Source organism: Schistocerca piceifrons, chromosome 1, assembly GCF_021461385.2.
Source record: "Schistocerca piceifrons isolate TAMUIC-IGC-003096 chromosome 1, iqSchPice1.1, whole genome shotgun sequence".
NCBI classification, from domain to species: Eukaryota; Metazoa; Arthropoda; class Insecta; order Orthoptera; family Acrididae; genus Schistocerca; species Schistocerca piceifrons.
The window spans coordinates 632,802,523-632,818,796 of NC_060138.1; positions in this window are offsets into that span (position 1 = coordinate 632,802,523).

Genomic DNA, 16,274 nt, shown 5'->3' on the forward strand with positions numbered 1-16,274 from the left:
TGGCGTCACGGTGGACAACGATGTTTCATGAACTGCTCACGATGGGGAACGCGGTACCGCCGTCCTTCGTCACGGGAATTATTATACCCATCCACAAACCGACACCAGGTGTGACGACAGCACATTACCATCCCCTGACTCTGCTTAACGCAGACTGTAAAATTTTTACACGCCTACTGGCTACGCGATGCCGCAAGGTCGCACCTAGCATTCTATCCCCGGAACAGACAACTCCGGGCGGCTCAGTTAATATACAAACGGCCACAGGAGAATGTCGCGATTTAATTGCACTGGCAGCGGCGTGCAGACTCCGCGCCGCAGTGGTTGGCATTGATTTTGACAGCGCATTCGACTAAGTGCGGCATCTTTTTCTGTTCTCAGTGATGAACCGCATGGGTTTTCCACCAGCCTTTATCGACGTCATCCGGCGCCTGTACGGCACCGCCGAATCGCTGATTCAGGTTAATGGCCGTGTGGCGGGACCAGTGGCGATCCGGCGTTCCATACGGCAAGGCTGCCCACTTTCGACCCTACTCTATGCCATAAGCCTGGAGCCACTCATCGGGAGTCTGACGAGCCACCTTTCTGGTCTCACTTTGCGACAGCACAGTTTTCGATGTCGCGCGTATGCGGACGACCTCCTCTTCTTGATCCGCTCACGGAGTGAAACACACACGGTACTTGATTTGATATCAACGTACGGCACTGCAGCGGACAGTAACATGAATGTGGCTAAGTCCGTGGCGATGCCCATTGGACGCGGCCTCTCACACGACGACTTTGCACCTCTCCCGTGTGTACAAAAACTACGATACCTTGGTATCATTTTCACCTCCACCGTGCGGCGCTCCGCTTCCATCAATTTTCGGCGTGCACTCCAAACTGTCCGCACGACGATGCGACAAAATCTTCTCCGACGACTCGATTCTTTACAACGTGTTCAATACCTCAATCAACATGTGGCGCCCAGAATGGTCCACATTGCACAGGTCCTCCCGCTGCCATCAACTATTGGACGCAGCCTCCAGGCTGCCTTCGGATACTTCCTTACGGCCGGTACGCTCTTTAAGGTCCGCTGCGACACGCTCACCCTTCCCCCGCGAGCGAGGGGCCTCGGCCTTGTCAATGTGCGACTCCGAGCGGCGTCCTTGTACATGTCCACCATGAACAAGCAGTGGCACGGGGGGCACCTCCCTTACGCGCAGCTTGCTGGAAATTCTTGTGCCCGCGACCATAACACCACCAGTACCAGTCGGACACATCAAGCACCATCTGACGCACATTTCTGATTTCATCGTCGACTTCAGTTATGCTCACACACACTTACCGACCACGCATTCTCCTCGACCTAAAGATTTTTACACCCCACTCCTTCGTTCCATATCCAGCAACAATATCGAACTGAGACATCCGTCCACGCGGTGGCCCACGGTTTGGCGTCATATCCACCAGCCTTTGCTTCCCTCCAACGTCCGGGCAACATGGTACCAAGTCGCAAATGAAAAATTCGCCACAAATCATCGTCTTCACGCCATCGGACTAAAGGACTCTCCACTTTGTTCCATTTGCCACCTCGTGGATGACGATGTCCGTCAACTGACTTGTGCTGCCACCAGTGACGTCTGGAAACTCGCCCGACAGTTCGTTGCCTGTTACCTCCGCGTTCCGCCGGACTCGATTGACCCATGAACTTTTATCCATCCTGAGAATACTTATTTCCCCGCCACCAAAAATCATGCGATTGTAGGGGTGAAGGGATGGACGATCACCTACATGTATAATGATGACGACAAATCACGCCTTGATTTCTGGCAGTACTTACAAACTGCCCAAAGTGAAGTCGAACACCGACCACGCTACCGCGCCTTCTTCGCCAATTACCTACATGCGATCTTTACGTCACCCCCGCTCAGTTGGATGGTGCCACACGCCGACAGCACTCCCGCCCCCCCCTCCCCCCCTGCTGACATCCCCGCGCTATTTTATACACCGTAACCCACAGTGGAGTAGGCACATGGACACGCGCCTCCTTTCTTTTATGCACTATACCAGAAAACAATGGTTTTTCCGTCACTCCACTGTATATTGCTTCACACCTCTTAGCTTACATCAGTATTATTATTCTTTTTTTTCCTACACCTTGCTCATAAAAAAAAAAATTGCTCGCCTTGTACGAGTATAATGTCTTGTGTTATTTTCGCCGGAAAGATGGTATTTCTGTTGTATTTAAGTTTGTACCAATAAAGATCTTTTGTTCATTTACCCTGTTCCTAAGGAAACAAAAATAAAAATAAAAATAAAAATAATAATAATAAAAAAATAAACAAAAAAAAATAGTCGGTAGAGTACTTGCCCGCGAAAGGCAAAGGTCCCGAGTTCGAGTCTCGGCCCGGCACACAGTTTTAATCTGCCAGGAAGTTTCATATCAGCGCACACTCCGCTGCGGGGTGAAAATCTCATTCTAAAATAGTTCTGTTTTTAAACTGGTCCAATTTTAATGCAAATGCGTCTTTTCCTTCATAAACAATATTGCATTTATGTCGCCTTCACAGGGAATCTTCTTACTGTCGGAACTCATTATTTTTAATGCGCTGAGTCACAAGGATTTTATGTTTTACACTGAGTTTAGCCGGCCGGTGTGGCCGTGCGGTTCTAGGCGCTTCAGTCTGGAGCAGCGTGACCGCTACGGTCACAGGTTCGATTCCTGCCTCGGGCATGGTTGTGTGTGATGTCCTTAGGTTAGTTGGGTTTAATTAGTTCTAAGTTCTAGGGGACTGATGACCACAGATGTTAAGTCCCATAGTGCTCAGAGCCATTTGAACCATTGAACACTGGTTTAAATCCAAATATTACACGTTTCACAGACGTACGGAACACCTGTTAACGGCATGCATGTTGATATCTGGATGGTCTCAGGACTTCCGATGCTTGCCTCTCTCACTATAACGATGTTTTTAAGGTGTCCTAGCTTGTAAGGACCTGGTGACTTAATTTTAAGAAAAGTCTCTGTTGTTATGAAAGTCCTAACACCATACTGCAGGTCACGAACTCCTTTCCTTGCCAACATTTTCATCTCAGGGCAACACTTGCAATCTACGTCCTCAGTTATTTGCTGGACGAATCCCGAACTCTGTCTTCCTCTAAAGTTTTTACTTCTGCAACTCCCTTTAGTACCATGGAAGTTATTTCTTGTTGTCTTAACAGATGTCCTATCATCCTGTTCTTTCGAAATGTCAATGTTTTCAATACATCCTTCTCCGTTATTACGGAGAACCTCCTCGTTCCTGATCTTACCGATCCACCTAATTTTCAACATTCTTCTGTTGCGCCACATCCAAAATGCTTCGATTTTCTTCTGTTCCGGTTTTGCCACAGTCCATGTCTCACTGATATACGCTATCGTGCCCCAAATGTACCTCAAATTAGGGCCTATGTTTGATACTACAGACATAACTTGACCAGGAATGCCCTTTCTGCCATTGCTACTCTGATTTTTGTGTCCTCGTTGCTCCGACCGTCATGTGCTGTTTTGTTGTCTGGGTAGCAGAATTCCTTAACTTCATCTACTTCTTGATAACCAATTTGTATGTTAAGTTTCTCGCTATTCTCATTTCTGTTGCGTCTCATTACTTTCGTCTTTCTTCGACTTACTCTCAGTCCATATTCCGTACTCATTAGACTGTTCATTCCATTCAGCACTTCTTGTAACTCTTCTTCACTTTCACTGAGGATAGCAACGTCATCAGCGAATCTTCACGCTGATATCCTTCCACGTTGAATTTTAATCCAACTCTTGGACTTTTATTTTATTTCGGTCACTGCTTCTTCGACGTATACAGGGTGAAGAAATACTCGCGCGCTCGGATTTCGCAGCGCGTTTCCTCATATACTAACAATACAAAAATGTCTGGCACAAAATGTCGTCCTGTGCATATTTCCGACGCTAAATAGACGTTAAAGATTGGCAATCTGGCAACAGTGTAATACGATGACTACCTCTATCAGCAGTTAAGTCTACTGCTGTGCAGTTGTTTCAGTAGATATCGTTTTGATTTAGTACGCGGGAGATTGTGGTTTCGACTCTGGGTCGAGATGCATTTGTTTTTATTTGCTAGTTCGATTCTGCTATATGGTACTGTAATTGACACCGTTTCTTATGCCGTGCGTATTCGAAATTTTCATTGTGCAATGTTTTGGACCGGTGAATATAACAAACAGGTGGTCAGACGAGTCAGAAATAGACAGTTGAAACAAATGAGCTATCATAGGACAGAATAACTACAAATAGAATATCAACTTCGAGATGCTAAAGATAATTGCACAGTTAGATAACTCAACATCTGCTAGTTATTTACACTACATGCAGCACATGTGTTCACATACACTATATGATCAAAAGTGTCCGGCCACCTGGCTGGAAATGAGTTACAAGTTCGTGGCGCCCTCCATGGGTAATGCTGGAATTCAATACGTGTTGGCCCACTCTTAGCCTTGATGACTGCTTACACTCCCGCAGGCATACGTTCAATCAGGTGCTGGAACGTTTCTTGGGGAATGGCTGCCCATTATTCACGGAGTGCTGCACTGAGGAGAGATATCGATGTCGGTTGGTGAGGCCTGGCACCATGTCGCCGTTCCAAAACATCCCAAAGGTGTTCTATAGGATTCAGGTCAGGACTCTGTGCAGACCAGTCCATTACCAGGGATATTATTGTCGTGTAACCCCTCCGCCACAGGCGTGCATTACGAACAGGTGCTCGATCGTGTTGAAAGATGCAATCGCCATCCCCGAATTGCTCTTCAACAGTTGGAAGCAAGAAGGTGCTTAAAACATCAATGTAGATCTGTGCTGACAGTGCCACGTGTGTTAGCTCCCTCCATGAAAAGCACGACCACACCATAACACTACCGTCTCCGAATTTTACTGCTGGCAGTACACACACTGGTAGATGACGTTCACCGGGCATTCGCCATACCCACACCCTGCCATCGGATCGCCACATTGTGTACCGTGATTCGTCACTTCACACAACGTTTTTCCATTGTTTAATCGTCTTATGTTTAAGCTCTTTACACCAAGCGAGGCGTCGTTTGTCAATACCGGCGTGATGTGTGGTTTATGGGCAGCCGCTCGACCATGAAATCCAAGTTTTTCTCACCTCCTGCCTAACTGTCATAGTGCCTGCAGTGGATCCTGATGCAGTTTGGAATTTCTGTGTGATGGTCTGGATACATGTCTGCCTATTACACATTACGATCCTCTTCAACTGTCGTCGGTCTCCGTCAGTCAACAGACGAGGTCTGCCTGTACGTTTTTGTGCTGTACGTGTCCCTTCACGTTTCCACTTCACTATCACATCGGAAACAGGGATGTTTAGGATAGTGGAAATCTCGCGTACAGACGTATGACACACGTGACACGCAATCACCTGACCACTTTCGAAGTCCGTGAGTTTCGCGGAGCGCCCCATTCTGCACTCTCGCGATGTCTAATGACTACTGAGGTCGCTGATGAGGAGTGCCTAGCAGTAGGTGGCAGCACAATGCACCTAACATGAAAAACGTGTGTTTTTGGGAGTGTCCGGATACTTCTGATCACATAATGTATAACACATTAGCGACCAATGACAATATTAATTTCCATATTAATGACTACAAGACTTTGTTAGAAGAATACTTTGTCGTCACAGCAGATGCTCAAAGCAAATTCCCTGCACGTCCAAACACTGCGCGACGCGCTGGATCATACAGCTCTGGAATCTTCGCAACATGGCTGCATCCACAGATGCAAGAGCAGAGTGAACACGCGCTATCAGTTGTTCCATAGGAGTCGGTGGAATTAATTACACGTGCTCCTTCAAGTGTCCTCACAGGAAGTAATCCAGGGAAATTATGTTAGGTGAACGGGATGGCCATACAACTGGATCCCCTCGTCTGAGCTATTTCCCTGGAAATGTTGTGTCTAAATACCGTCGTACATTGATTCCCAAGTTTGGAGGTGCACCATCGTGGTGGAACCATAATCTCTGCCGAACGTGTTTTTTTGAAGTGGAATGTCTGCCAGTGCATCAAGCAAATAGTTTGAGTGGAATGAATGACACCTTCGTGCAGTCAACTGTTTAGGCAACAAGTAGGGACCCAAACTCCTGCCTCTCAGTATTCCGGCCCAGTCGTTGATGTCAAAGTGGGCGGGTGACATATGGATTAACATCAGATCAATGGTGGGGATTGTGCATATTGAAGGCACCATTACGAGTGAACATTGCTTCATCCGACCATATCACAGTTTTTATCAATTCGTCTCCGGCTTCCTTTTGTTGTTAAAACCATTCACAGAACTGCATCCTCAGACGGCGGTCTGCAGGACGCAGGTGTTGCGTTAATGAGTAATGATAGGGGTGCAGCCGATGCTCGAGCTGCACGTCAATGACCGTGCGTTGCAAAACACCCGACTGCCTTGCTACGCTAAGTGCACTTCGCTGGGGTTCTTTGTGTATGAACTCCAGAATAGCTTCCTGAGTAGCTCGAGTGCGGGAGACCATGGACTACCTTCGTCACGCAATGGTGGAGGGAAAGAACAAGTCTCCCGAAGGCGAAGTTCCAGGCGACGAAGCATATTTTTATCCAAGGGCCACGAAAAAGGGGCGTACGCAACAGCACGTGACGCTCTGGTCTTAGGAGTGGCATGAGCCGTCTCCAACGGGGAGCAAGTAACTATTTTAGATAGTTTAATAGTTCTTGACTGCATGTTTAAATGCATGCAGGCTCTCGGTAGCGCACGACCAAATTAAGACCGTTGGTGGGTAACTTTTCAATTAAATATTCAATTGGATTTTCGCGACATGCGGTTGCAGCTGTAGCCGTTCTGAAGCTAAGTACTGTCAAAATTGTTTGTGGACTGTATTCGAATATTAAATTTAGTAGTTTTCAGTCATTCATCCAAATATTAGCAGTGCTTTTACATTTCGCTTAGTGAAGTTGCAGCTGTAGCGGTTCTTAAGTTCTGACAAAGTTTTTGTGCGTGCACTGTTCAAAAAATGGTTCAAATGGCTCTGATCACTATGGGACTCAACTGCTGAGGTCATAAGTCGCCTATAACTTGGAACTACTTAAACCTAACTAACCTAAGAACATCACACACATCCATGCCCGAGGCAGGATTCGAATCTGCGACCGTAGCGGTCGCGCGGTTCCAGACTGTAGCGCCTAGAACTACTCGGCCACTCCGGCCGGCTGCATGCACTGTTATTCAGTTATTAAATTTAATAGCTTTCAATGGTGTCTCGTGCTGTTTCTGGCGAAATAACGGTTTAATAAACTTTCTGAAACTTTCGCGCACTGTATTTTTTAGAGTTGTTTATACGTTGAAATCATTTGTTAAATTTAGTACGGTAGTTTTCAACTAACGTTTCTTATTCTTTCTACGAAATATTTCATTAAAACTTTCGTTCACTGTGGTTATTTTCGCTAAGTGTTCCAATGATGGCTTGAATATTTTTAGATAACAAACTGAGTGCAGTTTTTGTGGTATTGGTCTTAGTTGTGATTTATTAATATTAATAAAAGTAGTTACTTTTTAAGTAGAGAGCGAAATTCTAGATCGCTGTTGTTAGTTCTTTAAATACTTCTAGTGTTATAACTGAACTTAGGTAACGTAGACGTTTAGTTTTTTCAGTAATTGTTAAAATTTTACCATGAGTGATAAGTGTGGGCTTTGATGTAGGTTTGTGAGTAGGTTACGGTGTGAGATTTGTTCAAAGAATTTTTATCGGGGGAAACACAGTGAGGAAGCCAATGGGGATTCTAGTGAGATTCTCTCCTGGAAATTTAGAATTCGTAGCAGAGATAAGTGGATTGAGGAGCAGGAGCATAATATCTGTGGCATTCAGGTGCAGTTACAAGACGCAAAGGAGGAACAAGATAGACTGGGGAAGGTGAAGGACGCTGGGGAATGCGAACTGGCAGTTGGTAAGAAGGCAGCTGGGAGGAGATATTAAGACAGCTGTAGCCAATAGATTTGACCAACTGTGAGAGTTGAGTGGAACGGAGCCTCTTGTAGCTGTAGGTATAGGAAACATGCAGCAGTCCTCAGCAGTTGTTGTTGTTGTGGTCTCCAGTCCTGAGACTGGTTTGATGCAGCTCTCCATGCTACTCTATCCTGTGCAAGCTTCTTCATTTCCCAGTACCTACTGCAACCTACATCCTTCTGAATCTTCTTAGTGTATTCATCTCTTGGTCTCCCCCTACGATTTTTACCCTCCACGCTGCCCTCCAATACTAAATTGGTGATCCCTTGATGCCTCAGAACATGCCCTACCAACCGATCCCTTCTTCCAGTCAAGTTGGGCCACAAACTCCTCTTCTCCCCAATCCTATTCAATACCTCCTCATTAGTTATGTGATCTACCCATCTAATCTGCCTAAAAGTCAGTTGAAGATTCTAAAAGAAAGAAGAAGGTTCTGCTGCTAGGTAGTTGCATGGCACAAGTGTGGGCCAGCAGCTACAAGAAGTGTTAGGGAGTGAATACCAGGTGAAGCCTAGTGCAGGGTTAACACAGGAGAGTTATGTATGAATATTACGAAAGAGGACCAGGTAGTGATTGTGGGTGGAACAGGGAACAGTCTTGACAGGGAGGGGGAGTATGATGTCGGTGGTGCCCTGGTAAAATTAGCTACTCAAGCTGGTGGCACTAATGTGCACTTCATGCAACTGCTTCATCGTCAAGATCGGTCTCATCTTAATGCTGCTGTTAGGCGCGTTAACATGGACCCGGAGAAGGCACTGATGATAGAGGGCATGGGTCACATTTCAGTGGTGCCAGTTGAGTCACTCAGTAATTGGGTTTCATTAGGAATGGCCTGCATTTCAATAGGCACAGGAAGATGAAGTTGGCAAAGCTTATAGGTGACATGTAGTAGGCGGTGGTGGGATCACACGTGGAAAAATTCCTGAAGTAGTTGATATTAGAGCTACATCTTTTTTAGGTTGAAGTCACCTAATAGTAGTTATCCCTGCTTAAAGGAAGTTCCTCTGACAAAGGAATCACCTTCAGAGGAGGTAAGGAATTAGCATATTTCATCAGAATGTAAGAGGTATAAGAGATAACGCCAACGGCTTTGCTGCAGTAGCAACACTGGTTCCTGTCAGGTCACCGAAATTAAGCGCTGTCGGGCTGGGCTTGCACTTGAATGGGTGACCATCCAGTCTGCCGAGCGCTGTTGGCAAGAGGGCTGCACTCAACCCTTGTGAGGCAAACTGAGGAGCTACTTGGTTGAGAAGTAGAAGCTCCGGTCTCGTAAACTGACATACGGCTGGGAGAGCAGTGTGCTGACCACATGCCCCTCCATATCCACTTCCAGTTACGCACGTGGTCCGAAGATGACATGGCGGCGGGTCGGTATCGCTGGACCTTCATGGCCTGTTCGGACGGAGTTTACTTTGTATAAGAGATAACGTTAGTAAAGTGCTTCTAGACGTTGACTCTGACTTTACTGGTATGTCGGAGCACCACTTAAATAATTTGACAATTCAGAGGCTTCCTTCAGCAGGATACAGATTAGCTGCTGGTTTTCAAAGAGTTCTTTGCAGAGTGTGGGAGTGGCCACGTACGTAAAAAAAACCGCTTTCCATTTGAGTCCGTAGACGTATCACGGCACTGCTCTGAACAGGTATTTGAATGTTGTGCAGGGGCAGTTGAATTTAGTGCAAGTAAACACCTAGTTGTTGTTGTCTGTAGGTCCCCTAACTCTGACCTCAGAGCACTTCCGCTGAAGCTAGAGAAGGTTCTTGGTTCACTTTGTAAGTAGGCTGTTTAGGTTTTCTTATTGGTAACGCCACGTAGCGCTCTGTGTGAGAATCACTGGCTGTGCTGTGTGAAGTCTGTGGCTAGTTTGCATTGTTGTCTGCCATTGTAGCGTTGGGCAGCGGCAGCTGGATGTGAACGGCGCGTAGAGTTGCGCAGTTGGAGGTGAGCCGCCAGCAGTGGTGGATGTGGGGATAGAGATGGCGGAGTTTTGAAATTTGTCATGAACTGCTATATATATGTATGATGATATTAAGGTAAATACATTGTTTGTTCTCTATTAATATCTTTCATTTGCTAACTATCCCTATCAGTAGTTAGTGCCTTCCGTAGTTTGAATCTTTTATTTAGCTGGCAGTAGTGGCGCTCGCTGTATTGCAGTAGTTCGAGTAACCAAGATTTTTGTGAGGTAAGCGATTTGTGAAATGCATAGGTTAATGTTGGTCAGGGCCATTCTTTTGTAGGGATTTCTGAAAGTCAGATTGCGTTGCGCTAAAAATATTGTGTGTCAGGTTAAGGACAGTCGTGTTTAATTGTTCAAAGGGGACGTTTCGTATGTCGACCCTTAGCCGAGGATACCTCACTGGAATCTTCTGATTTTTTCCTTGTAGTGTGTGTAATTAGCGTAGATTTTGTTTATTGCTAGAGCATAATTGTAGAGAGAATCTCCTTTGTAGTTGCAGTCTTTCATTGTTGTACAGTAAAACAGTTGTGACATGCCTGTAGATTGGCACCAAGTATTTAAGTAGACATTATTTCCATTTCTATGTTAATGTGTTATCTTATTTTGCTCTTCAAATTGTGCTTTTCTGTGTTATCGTGTGAAATATTGTGACAATAATGGCGTGTGAAAAACGTAACACTAGGCTCCAAAGTAAACTGAGAAATGACAGTGAAGACGAAAGCAGTGTGTTAGCGCCGCAGAGTAATGAATTAACTAATGTTCAAAGTAGTAATTTGGTAACTGTGCATAGGGAAATGGAGCGGGTTGCAAATAATGGTGTATACAGTGAAACAATTGGTGAACAGGGAAGCATTATCGATCGATCGGTCGGCAACAGCTCGCCTCAGGAATCCGAAATGACAGGAAACAATCTCGCAAATACTGTAGATTCAGGTTTTGGGTCCTCACCGTTTTCTCAGATAAGTCAAGACACATTTTCTGCTTGTCAAAATGTGAATGTTGCCGGTGCAAATGCACTGCCGAAAAGTATAGAGGAACAGATTCCAGACACTAATACATTATTATTGCAATTAGTGCAACAAATGAAACAAAATCAGAGTCAAACACAGCAAAAGCTACAAAAGTTAGACAGAATGGAACAAAATCTTCGAAAGTTAGACACAATGGAACAACACTAGAGACAAACACAGCAACAGTTAGACACAATGGAACAAAATCAGAGACAAACACAGCAAAATCTTCAAAAGTTAGACATAATGGAACAAAATCTTCAAAAGTTAGACACCACGCTTGAACAAACACGTGAAGATTTAACTACTGAGTTACATAACATCGAATCGAAATGTCAAAAAGTCTGTAATGACGTAAAAACACAAATTTGTGAGCATTTCCAACCTATTTTTTCGCGGCATGAAAGTGCATTACAGAATCACGAAGCAGCCATAAAAGAACTGCAAACTATTGTTCATCAAAATCATGAGACTCTGCAAGCTAAAATTGACTTAGTTGCATCTACCGATTCGGTTACGCAACTTGCAAAAACTCAAGAAAACTTAAAGGACACAGTAGATACTCTGAAAATTGGTTCAGAAAGACACATGGAGGAAATTAGTTCATTATCAGAGAAAGTAGTTGAACTTTCGGATCAGCTAAATAATTTATCTACGAAGGTAAATGATAATCTGAATTACACAAAACCGGTAGTCTTTAATGAGACAGAAGAGTGCGAACAAATTAGGAAACTGAAACAAAATCTGAATCAAATTAATACGCAACACCAAAGAGAAATCCGGGAAGTACAAGATCAGCTGACACAGGTAATACAAGAATTACGTATTTCAGAGGACAATCGCGCCCCAATACGGGATGAGGGACACAGAAATATGGAACAGCCACAAAATAATAACACAGCGCATTTCGGTAATTATGACAGAAATTGGCAAGGTGCACCGAATTTTGAAATGGAACCGCCGAAACGACGTAACAATGACCGCTATGCGACTCGCCGACATGATGATTTTGACTATAAGCTGTTCATTACTACATGTAAATTTAAAACATTTAAGAATTCTGGCAACGATATTCATCCACAAGCATGGCTCCATCAATTCTCTCATTGTTTTCCTCCCAACTGGTCATTGGAACACAGATTAGAATTTATGTGTGGCTACTTAGAGAATGAACCAGCTGTAAGAATGTGATCGGTCATTCACGATTGCCACAGTAAAGGAGAATTTTACCATGCCTTCCTCTCAGCATATTGGTCTCAAGCCACACAAGACCGAGTAAAACATAGCATCATAATGATGAAACATTTCGAACAATCTGAATTTTCCAGTCTTGTGAAATATTTTGAAGACATATTGCATAAGAATCACTTTCAAACCCATACAGCCCCTCAGAACTCATCCGCATTTGCTTACTCAAATTGCCTGAACATTTACGACAAATTATTTTGGCAGGACGTTGCAAAGACGACATTGAAGCTTTTCAGGGACTCTTACAAGAATTAGAAATTGACGAAGACAGTCGCGGGATGCGAAAACAGGAAAACAATCACTACAGGTCACATCCGTCACAATTCCATGACGACAGAAACAATATCTGGACGTGACAAGTCTATTCTTACAACGCAAATCGTGACCAAAACAGACACCACCCATATGACAACCACTGGCAGAGTAATAATAATTACAGAGAAAGATCGCATTTCCGTAGTAATGACTATCACAGAGACAATCAGAGAAACAGACAATATGGGAACCAAAACAATTATTATCAAGGGAGGCAGAATAACTTCAGATGCAACAGTTCGGCGCACAGTTACGATTCAGGGAGAAATTCTCCACCACGTGACGGACAAGGAGGAAACTACGAAATCTACCGACATGACGACAGACGATATATTCGTAACGACAGACCTGAATTGCATCAGAACTGGCGGGATTCAAACAGGGCTGGGCCTTCTCGTCAGAGTGAATTTGTAGAAGTTAGGTCTCCTAATCCCAATAACGGCGCGCGCCAACAAAGAGACAGACAATGACTCGCACAGCAGGCAGCCGCGTGCGCCGGGTGGCTCAGAGAAAAATAACATAGACGCTAACCTTGAGAAAAATTCCAGTATTCTTTACCGATGTATGCCACATGATAATTGCGTCAAAGTTGAAAACACTGCGTACTAGGAAGAGTAAAGGTTTACACCACATTTATCATGTAAAACCGTTTATTGATAGATAATCTGCTTTTTAACTTTGTCTTTGCCATAAAACTTTTCAATTCACAGTTCTAGTATGCTTTGTCAGACTTAAGAATCTGTTAACATGCAACAATGTTTGAAGTTAAATATACAATCAAGAACCAAGAGAACTTATTTAAACAGAAATTACGAATGCATTGTTATAGTGAACAGACGTCACATTGTCATTGTGTGTGTACATTCTTGCGTGTTAGTTGCACGATTACGTAACGTATATAAGGCTTACATACTTAGAACATTTACCAGTACTGCTAATGATATTTTAACGCAACATTTTGGTTTACTTGAAAATACATTCTGGATTTAAAGTACTTTCTGTGAGATACCAGATGACACAGTGGTTAGTTTACGTGACAGCTACACGATTTTATCATGACGCTACTAATGAGTGACAATTTACAATGTTGCTTTTGCGGAGTTTCTGTTTTATATCTGCACAATTTTTCTGTATTATTCTGGAAAGTAATACATGTTTCAGTAGTAACTTTTGTGGTATAGCTATAATGACACTGCCTTTTCCGTACCAAAACAATACGTTACTGTACAGTACTTTCTTCATCACGCCAATAAACATAATAACTACGATATCTATACGCGAAGAATTTCACTTTTGTTTATCATGAGGTAAGTACATTGACTTCATCAGAACTTTGCTTACAGAGGACGATAATTACGACACTCCCACAGAATTATCTTACAGCAAGACGCACATTTAGCGCTACAGGACACGCATTTGAGTGATTAATTTTGTACTTAAAACATTTATTTTTAAAGATATTTGAAGGACAATGATCCAAAGGTTTTCCGTGATACATTTCATTCCATTGCTGTAATCTGTAACACCTGAGGGTATAATTACATTAATTCTCAGGGGGGTACACGCCTACTTTGTTTACCATATGTGTGGCAAGCACAAGGAGCCCTAGCTAATATGGTATTTGCTTATACAACTCTACACATCGGTACCATGTTTCTCTAACACACAAATTACACAGCTATCTGATCATTTAACTGAGAGATAAACATTTTTTTTACTACATCAGTGACACATGTTTACGCAATTACACAGTTGGGTAACTTCACACTAATGAAATTGTATTTTGTCTGTACTGTGTGAACTGTTCATATTTTTTTGGAACCATTGTGATACTATGAGAGCTTTGAATGTTGTATTTGGTAAGGGAGCATGATTTTAAAGTACATTTGAGGTAGATGACACTTTTGAAATGAGCTGAGAATTTTTTGTAGGTTTAAAATATTCAGAAAGCTACGACGATTTTGAGATGTGATTGATCTGTTATGATGTTATTATTATGACGACGATGTGTATTATGCTGTTGAGGTATGTTTATGATCAATGAAATGATGCTGTATGAGGAATTTGATTATGCTACATATTTATTACAATGAAATATTGAAGAATGTCTATGAATACGATATGTGTAATAAGGTAAGAAATAATGAGTAGTGGTTAGAGACGCTGATTTGTGAAAAAGGTTGTTGGAAACCAAGATTCGTACTTTAAGAGTTATGAAATGTGTGTAAATGCATGAATGTATCACAATGCCGACGAAAACGTTTTGAACACTGTTATATTCATAGGATTTTGTTTCTACACATTTGCAACGCAAATTCTCAACCAGTGAAATTTTTTATATGAGACTGTCACTGTAATCCAAACTGGTGTCGTAAATATTTCGGTAAGAAAGTTAAGTGACCACCTGCACGTAATATGTCGTGGGCACCCAGCTGGGCGACAGTCGCCTGAAAAAAAAAAAAGCCATTAGCGTGTGCCTTTCAGAGGTACAGGTGGAGAAAAAAAAAAGGGAGGCCATTAGCCTCGCTATTGACGTTCCTTTGTAGAAAGCATCGCAAAAACGACATGGTCGAACTTGAAAACATATGATTACACTGTGGAGCTCTTAATTTATGATATTTACTAAAATGCATAATGAAACGATGAGAAACATTTCACGGCTATTGTCTTGCTTGTTGAGAGAAATGCCATATGGCTTGCTTTATGTATTTATTTACTCACTTTGTTTAATATCTAGTTTCTAGCTGCACTGCAGCATTGGTTAAAATAAAATTTTATAGATGTACTAATATAAATATTTTCTGTCTACAGATCGAGTAAATAATAATTTTTTTCAAACAAATGAGGGAGCACAGAAAGACATTTACCTTCACAGGAACTGCATTCATAATTTTCTTTTCAACTACTTGGTAATATCTTTTGTAGAATTAGTTTTGTGGTGCGCCACTTTAATTACATAGACATTAAGATGCGATTATACATTTTCTTTATCTGCATTGTTGTCTTTAGTGTACTATTTTTTCTGCTTGACCCTTGTCATGTTTAGGTATTTCATTTTCTGCTGCTTGCCAGGCATAGTGTCACTGAATTTGACTTTGTATTACTGGGTTAAGCCAGTTTTACTACTGATTTATTTTTATTGTTTGCTGCACATTGCCTTATATTAGTTGTAACATTGCAATTGCTTTGCTAATTTCTATAATGCTGCTTGCTTTGCAAATTTGAATTTTTTTGTCATTGCTGTTTGTGTTAATTGTTTTGTGCTGCTGCATTGCCTCGTCCCTTAGTTTAGCATCTGAGCTCAGTAGATTTAAGCTAGCTTAAGAGGGGGTAGACTATATAAGAGAATGAGTTGCGATGAATTGGAAGAAACGCATTGAGAAGATATAAGAAACAGATTTGGCAAAAATGAGTATTGTGCACTGAGAAATAATTATTTTGAAAGAAATATGAATAGAATACAGAAAGCAGGTATAGATAGGACTTTTTGGGAATAATGATGAATGAAGGGAGATCTCCAAGAAGTAAAGAAAGTTTTGTTTGCAAAATACTGCAGTAAAACAAACCCTGTCCTTTCCTTTTGTATTATTATGCTATGTGTTTGTGTACCCTTGTGTATTTCTTTTCTTCCTGTCTCTGTGTACTGTTTCATAGAAATTTTTTTCTATTCTAGTACTAAGCTACATTCACTATGATGAGGAATACTGTTATCCT